Genomic DNA, 23,850 nt, shown 5'->3' on the forward strand with positions numbered 1-23,850 from the left:
ATTAACTCATTTGCAAAATGTGTGGAGGGACAGTCGTTAGGATGCAGTATTGCAGGCTACTTCTGCTGACTGCCGGCTGCCAGCAGTTAGATTCTCACCGGCTCAGGGCCTTCCATTCCTTGGAGGTCGGTAAAATGAGGACCCAGATTGTTCCGGGCAATATTCTGACTCTAAGCCGCTTAGAAAAGGCTGTAAAGCACTGTAAAGCGGTATATAAACCTAAGTGCTATTGCTATATCCTAAATATTAAGTACAATATTATGGGATAACAGATTTAACATTTACATTCTGAATAATACAAACTGTTATTTTATGCTATTTTAAATAAAAATTTAAAAAATTATACTTTGGAATTAAAAGCTACTTTTGTGCATCTTGAATATTTTGATACTACTAGGCATGTACATAATTACATCAAATTTATTTTGAAAGTGGAATAAAATATTATTGGAGTTATTTGGCAGCCATAGAATATTACAATGAGATAGTTGTAAAAACTCATTTCATATAATGAGTTGGCAACAGTTCACAGGAGCAAGTCATATTATTTAATTATTATCAGAATAATTAAATCAGCCCGAACCTGCAAAGATGAAGTCAGGAAAGCAAAGGCTCAGAATGAACAAAAACTTGCAATAAAAGTCAAATATAATTTTAAAAATTTCTTTCAACATATAAACAACAGGAAAAAAGTCAAGGAAACAGTTGGACCACTAAAGAGAGAAGATGGCAAGGAAGTAACAGATAGTAGAGAGAAAGCAGAGCTGTTTAACTCATTCTTTGCATCAGTCTTTATGCAAAAAGAAACTATAGCCCAACCTACCAAAAACATAACTATAAAAGACAGACTAGAAATAAAAATTAAAATATGAAAATAGTAATGTTGCTGTTGGTCTGCAACAATTATTTGTCGCCCTAGGTTCCCTGTTAATGTTGTCCTGGGTTCCCGCAGGAACGGGTCTCAACCCTCGTTGAGACAATTTAGGGGGTCCTCGCAAGGACGAAAGCAGCCGAATAAAAGACACCACACCAGGAGTTCTTCAAAATGAGAGAGTACGAAGAAAGGGTTGTAGAAAAAGCTGTTGTAAAAAGATCCCCCTTAGATCGCAACAGTCTCTTTTATTATGCAGTTTTAGCAGGGAGGGGTAACTACAGCAATGAGGGAATTAGCATATAGAAACTTAGCTACACCAATCAGCAAGCGTTTAGAGTATACGTATTAGCAAAATACCACGTGTTTTTCAGGAAATCATGCATTTTACCTGAATAGAAACTCAACTTAAGGAATGCAAAACTAGAAGCTTATCTCAGGGAAGGCTAGGGGCCCAAATCAGGGAAGGCAAAACTATTAATCATGTCTGTCATGTAGCACTGAAAAAGGTCAAGTCAAGTTCTCCCGGCTGTGAGGCCTAAGAAAACCTGAACCAATGATATATCCATATGTCCTCTGTTTTTATTTTTTAAGATGGGTAATATTCTTCTAAAGCTATGACATCCCCAGTGGATCCCCCCTCCGGGAGACCCCGCAGGGAGTCAGTACACTTTTTCAAAGGAATGGTTCCCGATTCAGAGTCTTCATCAGCCTCAGAGGCTAATTCTAAAAGAGGTTGTTTATATTCATTTTCAACAGTGTTTCTTAGCAATAGGACATCATCTCCAATACTGTTTAGTCTTTGTTTCAAGAATGCTAGAACTCTCCCCATGACACATGGGCCAATTGTACATGCAAGGAGCAACAAAATCAGAGGACCAGCTAGGGCAGAGAGGAGGGTGGTCAACCAGGGAGAGAGATTAAACATTCCCTGATACCACGTGTGGGATTGAGAACGCTGAGGTGCTATTGGTAAAAGGTAGGGCAGAACCTATGGCCTCATAAAAAGGGGGTTGAGAAGACAGACACAACCAACATCTACTATCATTGTTAGGAAAAGTACGGGCTGCCACAAGGGCATCATGCGCAGAGGAGACCAAGGACACCAATGGATTGTTGCTTTTAATCAAGGGCTGTAAAAAGGGCGAATTGACTTGCTTGTTTGGGCCCACAGGTGGGGATGTTTCTAAGGACATGGTAAGACGAATTATGAATATATTTCCTGGATGTCTGTAATCGGAATTATCTCTCGACCTTCCCCCCCATCTTTTCCCTTTAAGCCATTCAGTAATCGGAAGATTCCTTCCATGAGATGTAAAAGTAACAGTCATAGGATTGAGGCGAACGCCGCAGCAGGCCCAATTGGAGCAGGAATTCCAAGGCAAATTGTTATCAGGGCCTAGTACAGCTTTGATATAGTCAGTAGTATAGGGAGCAGTCCACCAAATCTTTCCGGTTGACACACATTGCCAGGACTTGCAATACCAATCAGAGATGGTCCCACATTCATCTAGGTGGGAGAGATCAGTAAGATGTCCTGGGCAGATATACAGGCCTGGACCAATTGACCAGACGTCCCGAGGGGAAGGATTACATTTTGTTTTATGTTTAAATCCATGGGCGCCGACCAGCATTTCAGCAAAGTCAAAGTAGAGTGCAGGAAACCAAGGCCACAGAGTTCGATTAGAGATGGAATGAAGGACGCCTCCTTGGAAGTCCAAAATAGTCCAAGTATAATTTATGGACGATGCAGGTTCTGCTGTGCTCGGATAAGGAGCGCGAACGGAGAGCTGCAGAGGTAGAAACGTGGGAAGAGGGCAAAAGCGAGATACGCCAGGGAAAATGGGCAGCAGAGAGAAGGAAATTTTCATGTCAAAAGATCTTTCTTGCTTTGGGAAAACAGGAGCATGCATAAGTGCTGTAGTCTTCAGATGAGATGTTAAAATTAACAGAGAAGTGGAACAGGAGAAGATATAATGTAAGTATTGTTAGAGGATGGACTGGATATCCATTCTTTAGCCATGTCCACTGAGCTGGATGCAGCAAGGGATGGCGTTGTCTGCAAACAAGTTCCACGACCCCAAGAGGGGTTAGTATTCTACAATGAGGAACTCTTATATAAGCACTTAAACGTTCAAGGAAAGTACATTTAGGAAGAGAGGAAGAGGCATTAGGGACAGAAGAGGCAAGAGAGATCAGGGATAGAATCAGAAGGATCTTCATCTTTCTTTTTTGGTTGATTGAGATGACAGGGGCGAACACAGCGAGCTGGAACCCACAGGACTCGATCAGGCAATTGAACTGCAGCGTAGCCTTTTCCCCAGGTAATCAATTGAGCTGGACCTTTCCAAGCTGGATCCGGAAGATGCCTATAATATACCAGAGGACGAGAAGAGGGGAGGGGAGGAGTGGAAAACTGTCTCGAGGCGGCAGTGGAGGCAGGAGATCCAGTTAGATTAAGAAAATTCAATGAATACAAGCAAACATTTAATACATTTTGCAACGCCGGGAGTGTCGGGGGGCTGATGCCTTTTGACCCCAAGTGTCTGTCCAAGGCCTGTTTAAGAGTCAAATTCGCTCTCTCTATAATGGCCTGGCCCTGGCTATTGAAAGGAATGCCGAATTTATGGATTATTGACCAGCGATGGCAAAATTGTGCAAAGGCAGAGCTCGTATAGGCTGGTCCATTGTCAGTTTTTAGAGTTTTTGGACATCCCAACGTTACGAAAGTCCGAATACAATGATTAATAACTTGTTTTGCGGTTTCACCCCTTTGCAAGGTTGCCATGATGAAACCTGAATATGTATAAAGGATGGATATTGAGTTACATCCATTTGCCATAGTTGACAGGGCACTGTTCCTCTGGGGTTGACCCCCATCGGAAGAGAGTTACCTTGGCGGCTGCAAGTAGGGTATTGTTGTATGATCAGATGCCTCAGCAGCCGTGAAGCCAAATTGTTTCATGAGCGCCTTTTTGTTTTGATGAAAATAGGAGTGACTGTCCCAAGGAGAGACAGGAGAAAGTGTCAAAAGAGAGGAGGCAGAGGCCGCAGCGTCTGCTACATAACAAAATAGGGATGTGTACGTTTGTCAAGAGAAGGGGACAAGTAAGATTGAAAAATAGTTTGTACTATTTGAGTAACATACTATGTGGAAGACAGAGAAAAAGACAAACAATCAATAAAAACCCAACTCCCACCCTTTTTATTCATGTGTGGAAGTTGGTCACTAACAAATCCATGCTATCAAAAACTTCCAAAAACAAACCACAACCTTCTAACTTATCACATCCTGTAACTTTCTAACTCATCTCTGAAATAGTTCCTAAAACAGGGCACACACATATTGTGCTGCTAAAAAAGAAAAAGAAACAATACAAACAGCAAATAAGGGTGAGTCAGTTTGTGTGGAAAACCTAAGTGCATTTTCCAAAAAACAGATTCACGCTTAAAAAAAATGCATCCATACATAAGAAGATAGCCATGTGTCTGAAATGCTGTAGGGTTTCCTGCCTGGGCAGGGGGTTGGACTAGAAGACCTCCAAGGGTCCCTTCCAACTCTAATGATGTATGTTAACAGCTGCAAAAATACAAAGCTAAATGAAACATTTTTAGTCAACTCAGTGCTTTGAAAACATGTATAAAGGTATAGGTTTAATCAGGCAGTTTAAACCTCAAAAAGTTCCAGAAAAGATAAAAAATAAAAATTAAAAGCAAAATCAAAATTGTATGCATGATTAAAAATTAAAATCAAAATTGTTTTCAGGGTTAAAAAGAAAATACATCTGCATAGTTTTTACATAGCTCTTTGCAAAAGCAATGCTTCCAGAGAGCCTAATTGTCCCTCCCTTCTCAGACAAGAAAGAAGAGAGGAAAAAAAAAATGGAGTGGGGGTGAATGGTTATCCCCCGTAGCCCACCCTTTTCCCTGGCACAGCAAGGAACAAAAAGGGGGGGGGGTAGTTAAGATAAGCCAGAGGGCAGAGAAAAAAAGTTAAAAGTAACTCACTGGAAAGACATTCTCATGCATATGAAGAGAAAAAAAAATCCAAAAGTAACTCACTTGCTTGCAAAAGGAAAGAAAAATGTTTTATTTCTTTTCCAAAAGTACCTGGCTGCTTGCATACGGAATTTATGCAGACAGATACACACACACACACACACACACACACACATGCAGAGACAATTTCTCACACATGCACACATTTCTTGCAAATCCAAAAGACAACACAGAAATTTCACACCTTCTCAATGAGTTTTGCACATACACACATTCCATGCAAATCAAGCATCACAATTATCTCTACAATTCTTATGCAGGTCTGAAAATGATCACATACATACATACACAAGCACACACATCATCAAACAACATTTAAAGACCTGGGGAACTTGTCTGAGAAAACTCAGCAGTTTAAATCATGACTGTGATTGTGGATCCTTTTAAGTCATTTTTGATCTAAGTGACGTCTGCAAGTAAAATGAGGCATTCAAGGATCATGTGCCACTTGGGCAGAATTGTTACAGGGGCTCTTGGACTTTCATGGAAATAAGTTCCCAATTTTTCCCATGTAGTCACTGTGAGCAAATAAGTGAACCAAATCAGTTGCTTAGTCTGAGCGATAGAGGGGTGCTCTGGGGGAAGGGAGGCAGGCAGGGGAAAGGAGGCAGCTTTCAAAGCAGGGATGGAAGAAACAGGCATTTGGTACAATACGCTTTCTAGCTCAATATGCTTTGAAGGTTCAGAGTGGGGGGAAAGGGAGGAGGGAAAGGAATGAGCGGGCAGAGGAACTGAAGGAGAGTGAATGCCGTAGGAAGTAACAGCTTCTTTTAAATTTTTAAGCACCCGTACATTGATGTTATCATGTATCGGCTGTCCTCCTCCTGGTGGATTGAGGTTTAAAGGGTAAGCCGATATCGGGGGTTCAATTCTTAGAGAAAGAGAAGAAAGAGCAACCAAGGCAGAGAGAGTGCCTGCAGCTATGTCTGTATCCTCCGAAGGGGGGGGAGACGCTGCAGAAGGAGAAAGAGCTGTGTCCGCAGGGGGAGCAGAGGCAGCTACAGAGACAGACGGAGACTCATAGGCATGAACATAGGACAGAAAAGAGGTAAGAGATTTCTTAGAAAGAGGATAGACAGTGGTGCCATTAACTTTTTGCAAACAATTAGCCTTCTTCACCAGAGAGTAAAGCTCATTCCTATGCCATGATGAGACTTTCGAGTTCGAGGAGCCCATAACTTACGTGTGCACGTGTCGCGTCCCGGACGGGTAAGCTATGAGGGTGAAGGTGACGCACCGCTAGACAACGATCGCGCCTCTGGACAACACAACAGGATAGGACGAGCCCCCAGATGTTGCTGTTGGTCTGCAACAATTATTTGTAGTCCTAGGTTCCCTGTTAATGTTGTCCTGGGTTCCCGCAGGAACGGGTCTCAACCCTCGTTGAGACAATTTAGGGGGTCCTCGCAAGGACGAAAGCAGCCGAATAAAAGACACCACACCAGGAGTTCTTCAAAATGAGAGAGTACGAAGAAAGGGTTGTAGAAAAAGCTGTTGTAAAAAGATCCCCCTTAGATCGCAACAGTCTCTTTTATTATGCAGTTTTAGCAGGGAGGGGTAACTACAGCAATGAGGGAATTAGCATATAGAAACTTAGCTACACCAATCAGCAAGCGTTTAGAGTATACGTATTAGCAAAATACCACGTGTTTTTCAGGAAATCATGCATTTTACCTGAATAGAAACTCAACTTAAGGAATGCAAAACTAGAAGCTTATCTCAGGGAAGGCTAGGGGCCCAAATCAGGGAAGGCAAAACTATTAATCATGTCTGTCATGTAGCACTGAAAAAGGTCAAGTCAAGTTCTCCCGGCTGTGAGGCCTAAGAAAACCTGAACCAATGATATATCCATATAGTAAGAGAACACCTGTCTGTTCTTGATAAATATAAATCACTGGGACCTGACATATTACATCCCAGAGTTCTGAAGGAGCTGGCAGACATTATTTCAGAACCAATGTACCATATCTTTAAAAAATCCTGGAGCACTGGGGAACTACCAGACGATTGAGAAAGAGCTGATGTGGTTCCCATCTTCAAAAAAGGAGGAAGAATCAGACCCAGGAAACTATAGGTCAATCAGCCTAACATCAATACCTAGGAAGATACTGGAAAAAATAATAAAAAAACAGATCTGTGAACCTCTAGAAACAAATAAAGTTATAACTAGTAGCCAGCACGAGTTTGTTAAAAACAGATTATGCGAAACCAATTTTATTTCATTCTTTGCAAAGTGACTAAATTAGCAGACCAGTAAATGCTGTGGTCATAGTATTGAGAAAGTAGACCACAACCTACTTCAGGATAAAATAGAAACATGTGGGATAAACAGCATCACCACCAGAAGGATTTGTAACTGACTGACAAATCCTACTTAATGAATAGTCCTTAATGGTACTACATCTACATGGAGGGAACTAAGCAGTGAGGTACCACAAGGTTCTATCTTAGGCCCAGTACTCTTCAATATCTTCATAAATGACTTAGATGAGAAGGGGAACTCATCAAATTTGCAGATGACACTAAGCTGGCAGGAACAGCCAACACCCCAGAAGATAAGGTCAGGATTCAAGAAGATCTTGACAGGCTTGAAACATGGGTCTTATCCAACAACATGAAATTTAACCTACACAGGAAAAGCCAAAGGTTCAAAAGTACAGATTAGGACAGTGGTTCCCAACCAGTGTGCCGCGGCACTAAGGGGTGCCGTGAGATCTTTTGAGGGTGCCGGGAACTTTTGAGCTACGGAGATTTTAAATATCTATTTCCTTATAAGGGTGCCGGGAACTTTTGAAAGGCTTTCCAAGGGTGCCTCAAACAAGAAAAGGTTGTGCCTCAAACAAGAAAAGGTTGGGAACCACTGGATTAGGAGAAACCTGGCTCAAAAACAGTAACTGTGAGAGGGACCTTGGAGTCCTAGTGGACAATCACTTAAACATGAGCCAGCAGTGTGTTGCAGCAGCCAAAAACGGTAATATAATCCTTGGTTGTATAAAGAAAAACAGAATCAAAATCACATTAAATATTAGTATCACTTTATAAAACTTTGACAAAACCATATCTGAAATACTGCATCCAGTTTTAATCACCACATTAACAAAAAAGTTGTTGAGACTTTGAAAAAAGTGCATAGAAGAGCAACTAAGATGATTAAGGGCTTGGAGACAAAAACATATGAAGAATGGTTGCAGGAATTGGATATGGCCAGTCTAGAGAAAAAAAGGACTAGGTATGACATGATGGCAATATTCCAGTATTCGAGGGGTGCCACATAGAAGAGGGGGTCAAGTTATTTTCCAAAACACCAAAAGGTAAGACAAACAATGGATGGAAACTAATCAAGGAGAGAAGCAACTTGGAATTAAGAAGCAACTTCCTAACAGTGAGGACAATTAACCAGTGGAACAACTTCCCTTCAGAATGTCTGTGGAGATTCTCAGTCATCCATTTCATGGTTGTCCTAAAGGTGCTGAAAGGACTATGTTGTGTCCTGCAGAAAGGACAGCTTCAGAACACAGTCCTTTCAGCAGTCCCAAGAAGGCTCCACACCCATTTGCACTACTCAGGTGACCCTGAGGACACAGACAAATCTTCAAGTGGCTTCAACGACACTCTAAAAAAGTGCAAATGACCAGCTGTCTGCAAGGAATATAAATCCTTCCATTCCCCACCATCCAGAGAGAGTTGAAGAAGCTTCTTGGATGAGAAGCGAAATGGTCAGCTCTGCCTGCCTCGCCCTGGGGCCTCACAGGCATCCTGCCATTAGAAGAAGTAGTAGGGGGAGGATGAGAGGGCAATAAAGGTTGTATGATAGGAAATTGGGAGGGGGGAATGATGGGTGATAAGGACTAGAGAAGCCGGATCTTGTTTGTATCAGCAACCCATGGCCAGGCATCCTGAGAAATATGTGGATTATCCCCAAACATCTCAGAGTTCTCAAAACATCTTGGCAAGCTCCAGTTGGCTGAAAACGACAGGTCATGGGGAGGGAGGGATGGGATGGGATGGAGGCAAACCTACACCTTATTTTTGTATCCAGCCTGGTAATTTCAGAGCTGGCTTGACTTTATTGCAACCAATTCTCTTAGTAAAAGAACCCTTTGCTTTAACCAAACGGAATCGAAGGCTTTTCTTTCTTAGGGGATAGGATTGGGGCAGGTCTAACATTAAGGAAACCCACTCTGCCAGTGGGCTCAGACAATAAGTTCTCTGAGCAACAGGATTTCACAGTGATTTAAAGCAGGAAATAATAGGGGAATGTACAAATAAGTACATTTTAAAATCAAATCTTAGCTTGCATTGAACTGGCTATTTGCACCCGACAGGTTATTTCTTAGTATAGTACTTGAAGTAAAGGATACTTTTGCCCATATATGTTTTCTAAGTGACATAGAACCCATTTTTTTCTGTGTTCTATTGCATTGTGTGTGGAATGTTCACTGGGTTTTATATATTGGCAAGATTTTAACAGTGGTTTGCCATTGTCCCTTTCAAAGAGCTGAGGGAGAGAGTGACCAGTCCAAGGTCATCCAGCTGTCTTTGTGGCTAAGGTGGGACTAGAACTCACAGTCTCCTGGTTTCTAGCCACTATACAAATTCTCTCTTTTCTCTGTGTGCTAGAGTAAATTATTGTCTTTCTTCAGAAGTTATGATGGGTACATTCAGAAATGTGCACTCTAAAGATGCCTGTTGGATCAGCAGCATATTCCTGTTGGTATGTGGTTTGCCTTTGTCTAGTTTTAGTTAGATGATTGTATCTCTTTGAGGTTAAAAGATAAAGGATGAGTTTGCTGGGTATTTCATTCTTTTGAGATTACTTAGAAACAGGTTGCCCTCATCAATTGTGCAATGAGAACGAAATCAAGGAAGAATTGATTATATGTAGAATTTTTAGAGTAAATTATTATAAGTGTGAGGCTATTCTCCCCATAGTTTTAGTGTAGTTAGATGTTAAGTCTTGGCAGACTGACAAGTTCTTGCTGGACTCAAAAATATTTCAAAGAACTTTGAGTTTAAGAATGGTCTGAACATAAGAGATTTGAATATGTACAGTAGAACAATCCCAATGATATTTTGAATTTCTTATTCAAATTTATTATACTTAAAAATTTGTTCATTCCCTAATTACTTTATGCTTTTCCTATTTTTTCTTTCTTTCTTTTTCTTCTTGCATTATATTATAAAATATTGAACTAACATTTTAAAACAGAAAGGAATGTTCTTTGTATTACAAAGTTATGCGGTTGCTCCTGCAGCTCACAGGCTGATTGATTCAGGGTATGATACCTTTTGCTTCTGAAGACTTGCCATGTTGCTCCCATTAGCACCCTGGCTGGATTACAAACATCTGTTTGTGCTTACTTGGCCTGTGCTTCTTCAGAACTGTTTCTACATGACGTACATCAGAGGTGTTTGACTGACATGTGTGATTTGTTTATTAAATAATATGATTGAGAATTGAATGAAATATTTCCCTCATGGCAAGAACATGAACAGACACATCCAGAGGAAATAAGACAATTCTGCTTGACATCTTTTTATAAGCTAAGTTAGTCATATGATTCTCCATTAAGAAAAGATTAATCAGGAGGGGGAAAACATACTAAACCCAAAAAGGGGAAACAAACGCAAGCATATTGAACTATTTATTATTTATTTGCTTTCACCTTTGATTCAAAGTATTTTTATTTACCTGACCATTGCTGCAAGTCAAACAAATTGAACAAATAAATGCAACAAGTCAGAAATAATATCTTGTTGCTGGTAAGTAATTACCCCAGATTCATTAAATATGTAGTGGGCAATAATAAAACTCAAGAAGGCTGACTGCTAAGGTAGGCAGGAAGAAAAAAATGTTATCCTCGTTCCTAAATGGATCTTTGCCTAGAAAAAAGTGCACTATAGTGCTTATGGAATTCTATGGTTTACGTTGATTTGTCTGACTTATTTTTAGTGAAAAATACATTAACATTCTCAATTATGGAGATAATCTAAGTGTTCAACATTTATAAAATTAGATCTATGTCCTTTGAGTATATTTTAATCACATCAGGTTCCAAAATGATTTCACTAATATTTTATGCTTATCACTATTTTGTACAACTGAAATGATGAAAAAGGAGGGATATCATGCAATACTAATTTTTCTTTTATAAGGGACCCAGCTCGGAAATCGATTTTTATAGTTGTAAAGTTTAAATAGTGCATGTTTCATTTTCTTGCATTTGCATTTCTTTCTACATGTTTGCTGCTATGATCATACATGATATTAGCTTTTTTTCCATTTTGTGTGTGTTAATTGAACATGTGAATAGAGGAATTGTGGGGGAAAGTTGCATTTCTATTCTTATATTGTTTTTCATATTCAAAGACTAAGCATTCTTAGGAAGACCAAGAGCTTTTAAAAGGGAAAAAAACCCCTTTCTGTGTAATTAACCTCTGTTCCAAATGGTTACACAGTGATGAACTATACAAAAATTGTAGTTTGTTCTATATTATAAATGTATGGAATAGTGACAATGTTTTGCAGGCTATAAAATACTTTTTGAACATAACATGATAAATGATATGCAGCATTGTGGTTTTTTATGTGTATTCTTCACAATGTTTTCCACTATATAATTAATATTTTTCTGCCTATATACTGTTCTACCGTTAATCTTATTTTTTCTAATACATATTTTATTGTATATTTTAATGTAGGTTTTTATATACATCGCCAATTTTTAAGTTCTTTCAATCTCTTCATTGAATTATAAAGTTTAGTTTGAAAATGATTTTTAAATACACATGTGTATCCTAATTTCAATTACATTTACTACAAGGAGACACCACATTATTGGCTTCATCCTTATTAGGAATTATCAGTTGTTATTCTATCAGTTGTTATTCTATGCATTTAAACCCTCTACCAAATTGTACTTACGTGTATAAGTATACACCTTCACACTTAATTGACTATATAAAGTGCATTAGCATTCGAAGATACCCAGATACAGGAAGGAATACACAGAGGTCTTCAGAATGGTGAGCACCATTCAATTTATCTCAGAACAGAGAGATACAGATGTTATATTCTGTAAACTTCCCATGTATAAGATTTTACTTGGCTTTTGCAGCAGTTGTGATGTCATGTAAAGCGCTGGATGTGAACATGACATAATGTAATATCTGTATCTCTCTTCTTTCAGGTGAGCTATCATTCTGATGGAACCAATTTTCAAAAATTTCATGGGAGAAATACATATTTCCTGACCTTTTTTCATGTGGCCATGTGTGCTTCAAAATTTAGAAGTTCAGAGAGTTTATCAAGTTAAATTGAATAGAAACTATAGATTCATTTTTCTAACTCCCAGACTCCATTCAGAATTCGATTATTCAATGTTTTTGATAGCACAGTTGTATTTTTATGACAATACTACGTTCTATAATATGATACAATACAATATCAATCTTTTAGCCAGTCACTATTATCTCAGATAGACAAACAAAGTAGTGTTTGGCTGTATGTATGTGTTTCTGTTTGTATAAAAATAGTTTATAAATATCAATATATCAGATTCTCAAATTCTATGACACTAAATAGAATAGAATAGAATTTAAATACTGGTGATTTAGAAATTGCAACTTTTCTTTTTATTGGCCGTTATAGTGTGATAGAAATATACTTCTATAAAATTTGGGTAGAAAAATCTGGGAAATGCTGCTTTAGTTATCATTTTATTTTTTAGATAGTAATCGGGTGGGATTCAGCTGGTTCAGACTGGTTCGGGTGAACTGGATGCTAATTTTACATCTGGTTCGCTGAACCAGTAGTTGCAAGGACTGGCTAGCCCCACCCACCCTGCCCCTCTCAGGAGTTTCCATGCAGCCTGTTTTGGATACGAGGTAAGTGCAAGGCCCTCGTGGAGGCTCTGGCAGGGTGAAAAATGGGCCTCCTGGAAGTCCGGAACCGAGGCCATTTCCGGCCTCCGGAGCACCTCTGGAGGCCAGGATAGGCTGTTTGCACCCTCCTGGAGGCTCAAGGAAAGCCTCTAGAGCAGTGGTTCTCAACCTTTATAGTGCTGCAACCCCTTTAATACAATTCCCCACAATGTGGCGACCCCTTTAATATAATTCCCCACAATGTGGCGACCCCAACCATAAAATTATTTTCGTTTTGAATTTATTGCGCCTGAAGCCACATTGGCTAGCGATCTGAACTGCTTGCGATTGCCTTGAGGACAGAGGCATTAAAGCGGAGACTCCTCCCCTATTAAGTTTATTGCACCTGAAGCCAGATTAGGCTAGCGATTGGGAGTGATTGCAGCTGGCTTGAGAGGGAGACATCAGAGCAAAGATTTCTCTCTTTTTTAATTCATCGCGCCTGAAGCCGAATTCGGCTAGCAATTTGAAGAGCCTGCAGCTGGCTTGTGGAGTCAACCATTGGAGCGCAATTCTTCGACTCGCAAGTATACTTCCCATATTTCCGATGGTCCTAGGCGACCCCTGGCAAATCGTCATTCGACCCCCAATGGGGTCCCGACCCACAGGTTGAGAACCGCTGCTCTAGAGTCTGGGAAGGGCAAAAAATGGGCCTACAGGAAGTTCCAGAAGTCCAGAAATGGGCCCATTTCCAGCCTCTGAAGGATCTCTGGAGCCCTGGGGAGGCCATTTCACCCTCCCAGAGGCTCAAATAAAGCCTTTGGAGCCTGCGGGGGCAAAAAATGGGCCTACTGGAAATACAAGAAGTCCAGAAATAGGCCCATTTCCGGCCTCTGGAGTCCCTCCGGAGCCAGGGGAAGCTGTTTTCGTCCTCCCGGAGGCTCAAGGAAAGCCTCTGGAGCCTGGAGAGGGTAAAAACGCACACATACACCCCGTGATGCAGGAGTGCGAGTAGGCCACACCCTATGGCCATGCCCACCGAGCAACTGGGCAGAGAACTGGTTGCTAAAATTCTTCAATCCCAACCCTGAGAGTAATTGTTGTTAAATGGGATTTTAGATAATTACTTTCTGTTTATAAAATATATTTTGACTTTTTTTTTGCTGTAAAATATTATAATGGCTCTTGGTTTCAGTGTCTAAATTCTCAAAATCAGAATGCTTTTCTATCAACCACTGAAAACAAAGCCTGCATGACAGAATAATTAGAGTAGTTTTTACTTTTAGATATCTGTTCTTAAGATACCATTCCCTTTCATATATTTTTAAAAAATAACCCTGTAATATTAATTACAGTGTTGAATTAGCTGTATAGAGTATTACTATATGTAATTGTTTTGAACAGACATTAGTGCCATGGAAATATTTATTGGACACTGAAAATCCTGTAATTTCCTTCCCAGGAAATTGGTTTTGAATAATAATCAGTAATTACAGTGGAGAAATCAATAAGTTTTTTCCCTCCAGATGAAATTCTGCCTTGTAAATCAAAGACCAATTTAAAAGACAAAGTAAGTATGAATAGATATTGTTCATTCTTCAGAACACAGATTTTATTGTCATGACTCATTGCAAATAATGTGACTGCTTCCTAGCCAGCTTCTGAGGCACAAAATTAAATTGGAAAAGCACCCCCCATACCAAAATAGAAATAGATCAAAATTGAGCTAATTTATCTTACCTCAAAATTAATAATGAAATTTGAACTTTCAAGGTCAGAAGAGAAGATAGGTTCTTGTATAGTTTAAACAGATGGAATATATACCATTGAAAGTTTTCATAGCTAGCAAGATCTAGAAACATCACTGAGTCTCTGAATCAGTATACCAAGAAACCCAAAGGAAGCTTAAGGAAACTTATCTGTGCTATTTCGAGAAAATTTGTCTTAATTCGTTTTCCTCAGACTATTTTCCTAATCATAACTGAGTCATTCAACACATTTTATGTTTCCAAATATTGTATTGAATTTTTTTCAGATATTATGATAATGGTAGCCTTATTCAATTAAAATGGGGAAAAAGTAAGTCTGGTGCAAAGGTTAAGGTATAATGCTAGGCATAAGTCTAAAGTTCTTCTATAGTCAATAGAGAGGTGGATGAAAATGTTCTATTCAAAATGTATACTTGGCTTTTCAAAAATCTATTTCTTATCAGAGATTCTTGAGAAAATTTAGTGATTATGGCATAAGAAAATTTGTATTTCTTTTAACCAGCATTGTTTAGAAAACAGAACAAAGGGTAGAAATAAATAAGAAATTGTTTTCAGAGGAGGAAAATAAACCATGGAGTCCCTCAAAAATCTGCATTGGATTGATGCTGTAACTGATTTATTTGGGGTAATCAGTTTGCTGGCCAGATTTATACATCATACTAAACTATTCTGAGTGATAGAAACTTAAAGTGATTGTGAGGAACTCCAAAAGGATCTCTTTAAAATGGATGGTGAACTTCCTGTCTAGTAAAGTTCAGTTTACCAAAGTGTATAATGATGCATATATTATATTCATGTAACTGAGTTGCTTGTTTGCAACTCATTAACTGAGTAAAATAATTTGGGAAAAGCACCCAAAGGTGCTTTTCAAAAGACAACGGAACTTCCTTGGTTTTTCCATGAAAACGTTTCGCTTCGCATCAAAGAAGCTTCTTCAGTTCAGTTTTTAAGGAAAAACCAAGAAAGTCCAGTTGCCTTTTGAAAAGCACCTTTGGGACAACCATGATCTGGATCAAGGATGTCAAACTTGTGGTGTCACATGTGACATTTCGTGACGTTTTTCTCTTCGTGGAGCTGGGTGGGTGGGGCCTGCGCGTGATTCATCCGGCACGTGGACCACCAGTTTGATTCCCCTGAAATGATTGAGAATCTTCATCGATGTCACAGTGGATAGTTGGTATTTCATATCATCAGCTGGGGAAAAAAAGAAAATTTCATGCTAGGCATCATAAGCAAATGGACTAGAAATAGGCATGCATAAGGAATAGTGCTATTCTGATCACCACATTTGTAAATGATAAAACAAAAACTGGAAAATGCAGAAGATGGCAACCAAATGAAACATATTAAGAACTTGAATGGAATCTCCACAGGAAAGGGCTAGAAAACATTGCTTATTTTTTTTTAGCTTGAAACAAGGAATGATTTGAGGTGGATAAAATCATATGAGCCAGGAAATAGTGGGCAGGGGAAATATTTTTTATCTTGCAAAGCACTGGAGTAAAGGATCACCTAATAGCACTGAAGGAAAGAAAATTTAGAATAGACAAAACACTTTGCAGAGAATATAATTTAACCTATGCAATTCATTATCACAGGACATAGTGATGGCATTCATTTGCTTGGCTTTAAAAAGATACTGGATAGATTCAAGGAGAACGTATGTCTTTGTAAGATGAAGACTTAATGTAACTGATTGGGAGTAGCATGCTTTTAATCCATAGTTGTAGAGGAATAATAGTGAAAGGGCATATGTATCTATTTACCACCTGTGAGCATCCTCGAAGCATCTGGTTGGCACTGTGAAGAAGTGATCGTTTAACTAAAATAGGCATTCATCTGATCCATGGTTACTAAGGCACTACTCAATTTCAGTTTCTCACAGGATTGTTGATTTGATAAATGGAACGTAATCTATAAATGATTTTTGGCTCTAAAGAAAAGGTGGGATATGAATATAATAAACCAATTTTGGACACATTGCCATATTTGTGAATGTATGTTTAATATAAATTCACTTAAAAAAATAAAAACAGAGTTCTTCATGAATGTGAGTGATAGGGCTGATTTATCCCTCCCTAAATTATGATTAATGAGTAGTTTAGATGGTGAAGCTTAACAGATTTCATGCAAATGTATAGGTAAGGTTATTATAGGTAGTTTGAAAACAACACCTTTGTTTTTCAAGCAAAATCAGGGATGTTGAAACATATAAAATTCCAATGGAATGCAACAAATTTACAGACTTATAGTCAACTTTTGTAAGTAAGGGGATTATTTTATTTACCTCCTGTCCCGTTTGAATCAGAAGCATCAGCGGTGTTTTCAGGTTGAAAAGATTAGGCAGTCACATCACTGGTGATCGGGGGACCACCAGTGGTCGGGGGGGGGACCCCCAAATATTCTACTTGGCTGAATAAAGAGGTTATAAAACCCCATGCAGTTTTCATTTATCAGCAACTACAAAATAAAATGTGAAGTTATTTTATTACGGCAGTTGATACCCAACTGTATAGCTTCATAAATTTTTTTTTTAACTTTGCAAATCATCTCATGATAATTTATGTGGAAAATTGGCCATGGCTGTTGGACTTACATTGTTTTTCCTGGGAGTGGATTGTGTACAGGAACTTAATATAGAAAACAGGCAGGATTTTTATGCTTTTGGGGAAGACATTTAGTGATAAAGTACAAGCTCTGTTTGTCATCACTGATCTGATTAGAATCCTGGTAAGCTTCCAAAGAGCAACATTTGAACATTTCTACTCAGTGTCCATGAAAGAGATCTTTCACATATCTCATCTTAAATTCTATATATGAGGTAATCATTCACAATGTCAGTAACAGTACTACTTAGATAGTAGAATGGCTCCAATTTGGAACTGGGTCATGGAAAGCATTGGGCGAGTGCACACGCAGGTCCCCTTGCACAAGCAGCAGGTGCTTGTTCTCACAACTCCCCTCACACAAAGGACGGGCATTTGCACTCATGCACGCAGCTCCCCTCATGGGAGACATGTGTGCTTCTGCCTGCATGCGAGTGGCAGGCACGTGCACCTGCCACTCACACAAAAACACCCCCCCCCACTATGCTGGGCCACCAAGCGAGAAAGGTTGGTGACTGCTGGTGTAGCAGATGCCTGTTTGAATTCTAAGCCCTGGATTTTTTTACATTTGTCATGGTCATCCACTTCAGTAAGCTCTGCACAGCTTACAAAACTTAAATAAGCAGTTAAAACAGTTAAAAACAGAAAACAAAACAGCCTGGTCTAAAAATAAGTCATAACAAAAACAATAAAACACAACAGTAATACATTAATCTCAGTTCATAAGGATTTTTCAGAATCTCAGCAGAGTGGAAGCGTCCATAGGTCTCGGGTGATGCTGCTTCAAGGGGTGGTTCAAGTGACAAAAAAGGTATGCTTCCTTGTTCCAAAGATTAGAAGGCCTGGGATACCCAATTTGGCAGGGCAGAAGAATTGGAACTGTGGCTTTGAGGTGCACCATACAGAGCGTATTGCCACTGTCTGCTTATGAGGTAACCAGAGTCTGGCTGACCATTTGAAGGGCCTCCTGCTTGAGGAAAGGATGCAACTGATGTACAGCAGAACCTGTGCAAAGGCCTTTTTGGCTGTAGCTGCTACCTGTTCTTTAGGTCCAGCAGAAGCCTTACTTTGTACATGAACCTCAAATGGGGAGGTGCTGATCTATCAAGACCAACAAAAAAAGAGACCATCTATAGAGGAGAGAGGGGGTAAACCCCTCAGGACTGAGCCAAAATTTGTTCTTCTTCACCCAGACCCAAATAGCCACCAGAACCTAGGTCAATACATCAGCAACTTCACCTGTACAACCCAGGATTGAGATCTAAAGCTGAGTGTCATCAGCATACAGATGTGACTGAGTCCCAAACCAGTGGCAGCCTCACCCAATGGTTCCATATAGATGTTAAAAATAAGAGTAAAAAAATTTAACCTCTAGAAGACTGTCTGATACATTTTGCCATTTGATCTAAAAATTCTGTATACTATATACAAATTAAGCATCATTGGCATGCAGTTTACTTCAAGGATTACCAAAGTGTCAGGCACCTGAAACCTCAGTTCCCCATGTGAAGGTGTAGTTAAACTGATTTTTTGCTAATCATGCTATGCAGAAGAATCTTCTCAACCAACGGTTAACACCTGCCTTGTTAGGTAAGAATCAATGGGATTCAAAGGAGGTTGGATGTAGTTTGCTTATAGCCTCATAGGGATTCCAGGTTGATCCCTCTTTTAACTCCATCCCCAGGTTCTGCCTCTCCTTCTACACAAAGTGACTTAATCTTCAATGTTTTTTGACAGCTATAGACTAACTGATGGACTCGGCAGCAGCGTTTCTTCCACTGGCATTAATGTTGCAGTCCAGAATATCCACTGTTTCAAGCTCTGATAATTTCCTGGTTCTACAAATTGCTGGATTTAATTTTTGATGGCCATAAAAATGACTGATTGTGCTACAATGTGACATCAGGGTCATGTCTTATTCTTGCAGGAACCAGCTCTCAATATTTTTATAAACTTGCATGTATTTGCCAAGTAAATGATGTTTTTTTATGAGCACGGAAGGAATTCTAGCATCAATCACACATATTCACATATTCACACATATTCTTTTAATTTAATGTAGTCCTGGTGTTAAGAGGAACGATAGCTTGTTCTTGATTCAGACCCATCTCCCAGCTTCTTGAAATCTGCTCAGAGAAAAATCACAGCTCCCTGGAACTGCTATGGCTGATACAATTTATTTTTACATTTTCTATAACAAGGGCATTTATTTTGTAGTCCAGGACTTAGCGATTCATACAGAATGCTGAGAAAACTAAACATTTTCCATCTAGCTAGGGTGAGAGTCTAAGTTCAGCTGTGCTTCTAGATATATTAAAATGATGCAGCAATGCTAGTAAAGATAAAAGTTCAGTATTTATTTGGTAGGAATTTTCCCCAAAACATTTTGTGATTTTTCATTGCTGCTTTGCATTAATACTATAGTCGTTACAGAGTGTTAACCACTATGTATCATTCATTCCACTCTTGAAGTTTGAATAGTACAATATGTGAAATGTTGTTATGTTGTAATTATCGGTAATGCTCACCTCTAATCGCCAGTTATCCTTTTAGATCTCTGTTGACTTGAGTAATTAGGGTAGTACATGACTTTCTGCAAAAGTATGTCTAAAACCTGTGCTCTAAATTATTTTATGAAAGTTAATCAAATCATGCTTCTTAAATTTCAATAAAAAGCAACTGTAGTTCCCTAGGCCTCAAAATTTTGCCTAGAGACAATTCTTTTTAGTGTTTGTGAAAGCTGAAGTCCATACAAAGTTTGTTTGGGAGATGACATCTTACCAAATGTAGTCAAATATTTTAGTTCAGAACCATATCTATAATTCATAACAAAACAATATTAAAGGAGTAAAAGAAAACAAACTAATTAAAACCATATACCTTATTTTTCCAGAAATCTTCAATGGGATATATATGTCAGCTGATGTCATGGTATCCAAGATGATTCTCTTTGAAATCAAAACTGAGAATCAAATTATATGTTGTATGTCATCTAACAATAACCATTCCGTTAGGTGGCAGAACTGAGGAATAGAATTTGCTCTGTTGAGAGTCCAAATATTTTCCATCCTCTTTCAGTCATTGGTGTGTTAGCATGGGCCATTTAACTAGGCTCTCTGCCTTTGCCTTTCATCTAATTAAGGTGACAAATCTAATTGTAATTATTTTTGGCTTTTGACACACTGTATTGTCATTACCTTGCCTTCATGTAGTGCATCTATGCTAATTTAGGAATTCTGGGAGTTAAAGTCCACAAGTCATAAAGAGGCCATAATTTTCCACCTCTGAAGTAGTGGAACATAAGAAAATGCATGAAGCACAGAAGCAAAACTTCAATGCAATCAGAAAGAAAAGTCCATATTGATTGTCCAATAGTTTGATGTTCCATAAATAAGAAATTTCAAATAGCACAATTATTTTTAGATTTCTATAATTCTGTTTAATTGTTTAGTCATTCCTTTTCTCATCTCTTACTTACAACAGCCACCTTGCCCATTAATGTGATCTAAGATATAATGATCAGGCCAAAGTCTTCTAATTAGACTTTCATGGCTAATTGGGAGTTTCAGTTTGCATTTTCCAAGATCTGGCTAACAATACAAATTACTGACTTGCAGTAGTTCTAAGCATATTTTTTGTAATGGATCCCTTGATTTTTATGTATATTTACAGCCTGAGGGGGGAAACTCTTTTAAGTTAAGGTAGATGATATTTACTCAATGCAAAAATCTCTGTCTGCACTGTTCTTTTTTTTGGGGGGGGGGAGAAGTAATTGTCAACCATAAATGGATTTGTTTTCTGGCTTACAAAGCTTCTTTTATAGGGCTGTGTAAATGTTTGAAAAATATGCTTTATAAGATGTAAGAGCATCTCTGAAGTACCTCTCTTCAAGTCACTAAACTAGCCATGTTGTTTCTATGCCTTCATGTAAGCCTAGGTAAGGAGGAAGTTGCACCTGGCTTTATGATAGCAATAGAGGTGCTTCAAAAGCAGAATTTTATTTTATAAAACCACTCTTTCAAAGCATTTACATTATATATTGTATAGCTTAGAAATTTCTCAGGTCTGAAAATCTGGAAAATTCTGCTATGTAATGAAGAATGCATATCATAAGCCCTTTTAGACAATATGCACAAAAGAATGCATATCATAAGCCCTTTTAGACAATATGCTCAATAAACCTGTACAGCAAGAGTGAAGCCACATTTCCACATATTAGGTAAGTGTGTGTGTGTGTGAGTGAGTGTGTGTGTGTGTGAGAGAGAGAGAGAGAGATTAATGTATCTACTGTGATCTGTGTCTCCATCCACCCATATATCCATGCATACATACATCTTTGATCTGTTCTAGATCAGCTTGCATAGAAGCTACCGTGATTCCCCAACTTTTACACTTTACCCACACACAACACAACACAACACAACTGACTCACACACACACACACAAAATGCCACATACAACTTTGTGAGATTTTGTGTGTTTGTGTAGTTAGAGTGAAACACTACAGAAACACACCAAATCTCAGAAAGCTGCACAAATATTTTATTTTATTATTTTATTTTATTTATATTTTTTAGATCAGGGGTCTCCAACCTTAGTAACTTTAGGGTTTGTGGACTTCAAACTTTTGAAACTCAAAGGTTTGGGAGTTTAAGTCCACAAGCCTTAAAATTACTAAGGTTGGAGACCCCTGTTTTAGATAAAAGCAGCTAAATTTAAAACTTCCTTAACTTTTAATTGCTGTCTAAAAACCCAACTCCTTAAAAGAAACCCAATTAACTAATAGTTTACTTACCCAATTGAGGCAGGCAGATTCAGTTGCTCACCGAGGAGATGGATCTGCAGGCAGGCAGATTCAGTTGCTAGCTGATGCAACTGATTGCACAAACCATGGTTTGCGCGACCGAAAGGAGCAGCAATTATAGGTAAGTGGGGGAGGGGGTGATTGGGTGGGCATGGGTGGTTGTAAGAGGTTGTAAAAAAGTGATTTTAAAAGCCTGTGAGGATCAGGAAACTCATCTGGGATTACCAGAGGAAAAAATATTTTAAAAGGCTCCTCTGACGATCCCATGAGGCTTGGCTTGATTACCAGAACCTCTTAAAAGGATTTTTTCTACAAGCTCTTCGGCTGAAGAGCTTGTAGAAAACTTTTTTAAAGGTTCTGGTGATCAGGCAATTCAGCTGGGATCGCCAGAGGAGCCTTTTAAAACCTTTTGTTTTTGCAACCCCTTCAGCCAAGGGAACTGGTTTGGGGGCGTGGCCAGCTGGGCATTGTTACTGGTTCTGCGAACTTGGTCAGATTTTTGCCAGCGGTTCTTAAGAACCGGTAGCAACCCACCACTGGTGTATTCCTAATTTTTGATGAGGCCTGCAAGTTGTCTAACTGTTGTTACTTTTATCAGTTTTCTAACTAGATTGGTTACAAGATTTACATATGCATATTTCCTGTAGAGAAGCATTCTTTGTTCTTGCCAGACATACTCCGCAATTACAGGCTTCCTGATTTAATTTCAAGTGTATAACCTGGCTTAATTTAGCATACAGCCCATCATATGTACACGCATCCTCACTTGTGTGAGCAGCGGGGAAGCACATGCTCATATGCTCCATTTGCGTGAGTGGTATGCATGTATCATGTGCATGCACTTGCCCTTTGTTTGCGCGAACCATCCCCTCCCCCCACCCACGCCAATCTGCAAAGCGAAAAACGTTGGAGAACTCTGACCTAAACAAATTGAAGATCTGTGGACTTCAACTTTGTCTGGGGAATTCTGGGAGTTGAAGTCCAGATGATTTCAAGTTGTTAAGGTTAAGAAACACTGCTCTAGTGGCATTCTAAATCTGGTTAGGTAAACATAGAAGCTAATTTTGTGAAAATGGCCCAGGTGTTTCCATTGAATACAGTACTAAGTATTAGTTGAAATTGTCCAAAATAGCTCCAAAATATATACATATTCAGGTAGTCCTTATTTAGTGACTGCCTCATACAGCAACCATTTACTGTCAGTGAAAAGTAACTTTGTGGCCAATCCTAAATAAAGCTTTGTGTAGCTTTGTGCATGGAATCGATAATCCATGTGTTACATTATAACTTAGAAACAACATTTCACATAGTACTTTATTTATAAACTAATAAAAAATACCCCCTGAATTTAATAAAAAATTAACTCTGAATGAAGCCCAACTGCAAGGCTGTGCATATTTTGCAAGTAATTTAGAAAATGTGCTTCAGAACTCTTGTAAAGATGGGCTTTTTGCTGAGAAGATAAATTTTCTGCTGATTAAAACAGCTGCTCTAGTGTAAAGCTTTCATACAAATCTTTAAAAAAATATGGCGTTGCTTTAAGGAGTTGATTAATTAAAGTTAATGTGATCTATTTAAGCAGCCACTTAAATGAAGGACAGTGAGAGCTGATGTTATTCTTGCATCACATCCAAACCTTTCTTCTAAATTGTTTCTAAAGCGTTTATATTCTATTTGTACATATTCATTTTATACCATATTCCCACTTTCTAGACAGGCCAGTAGCTTTGATGCAGAGAAATTTAGGACGCAGAATATATATAAACTTCAAAGAAATTGAAGGCTGGAAAGAAAGTCAACCACTTACTACAAAGTTCCAGTGAAATTCAACTACACATCCTCCTTTATATTTCATATGCATGGCTCAGTTTGCCTAAA

At 38.8% G+C, this 23,850-nt stretch overlaps 1 protein-coding gene across 1 annotated transcript in view; it reads left to right on the plus strand.

Annotated features, from left to right (window-relative positions):
- The window catches only part of MID1 (midline 1), a 230,442-nt gene that overhangs the window by 840 nt on the left and 205,752 nt on the right, over positions 1-23,850 (plus strand). The window lies entirely within an intron of this gene.

This window comes from Ahaetulla prasina, chromosome 5 (assembly GCF_028640845.1).
Source record: "Ahaetulla prasina isolate Xishuangbanna chromosome 5, ASM2864084v1, whole genome shotgun sequence".
Classification (NCBI taxonomy): Eukaryota; Metazoa; Chordata; class Lepidosauria; order Squamata; family Colubridae; genus Ahaetulla; species Ahaetulla prasina.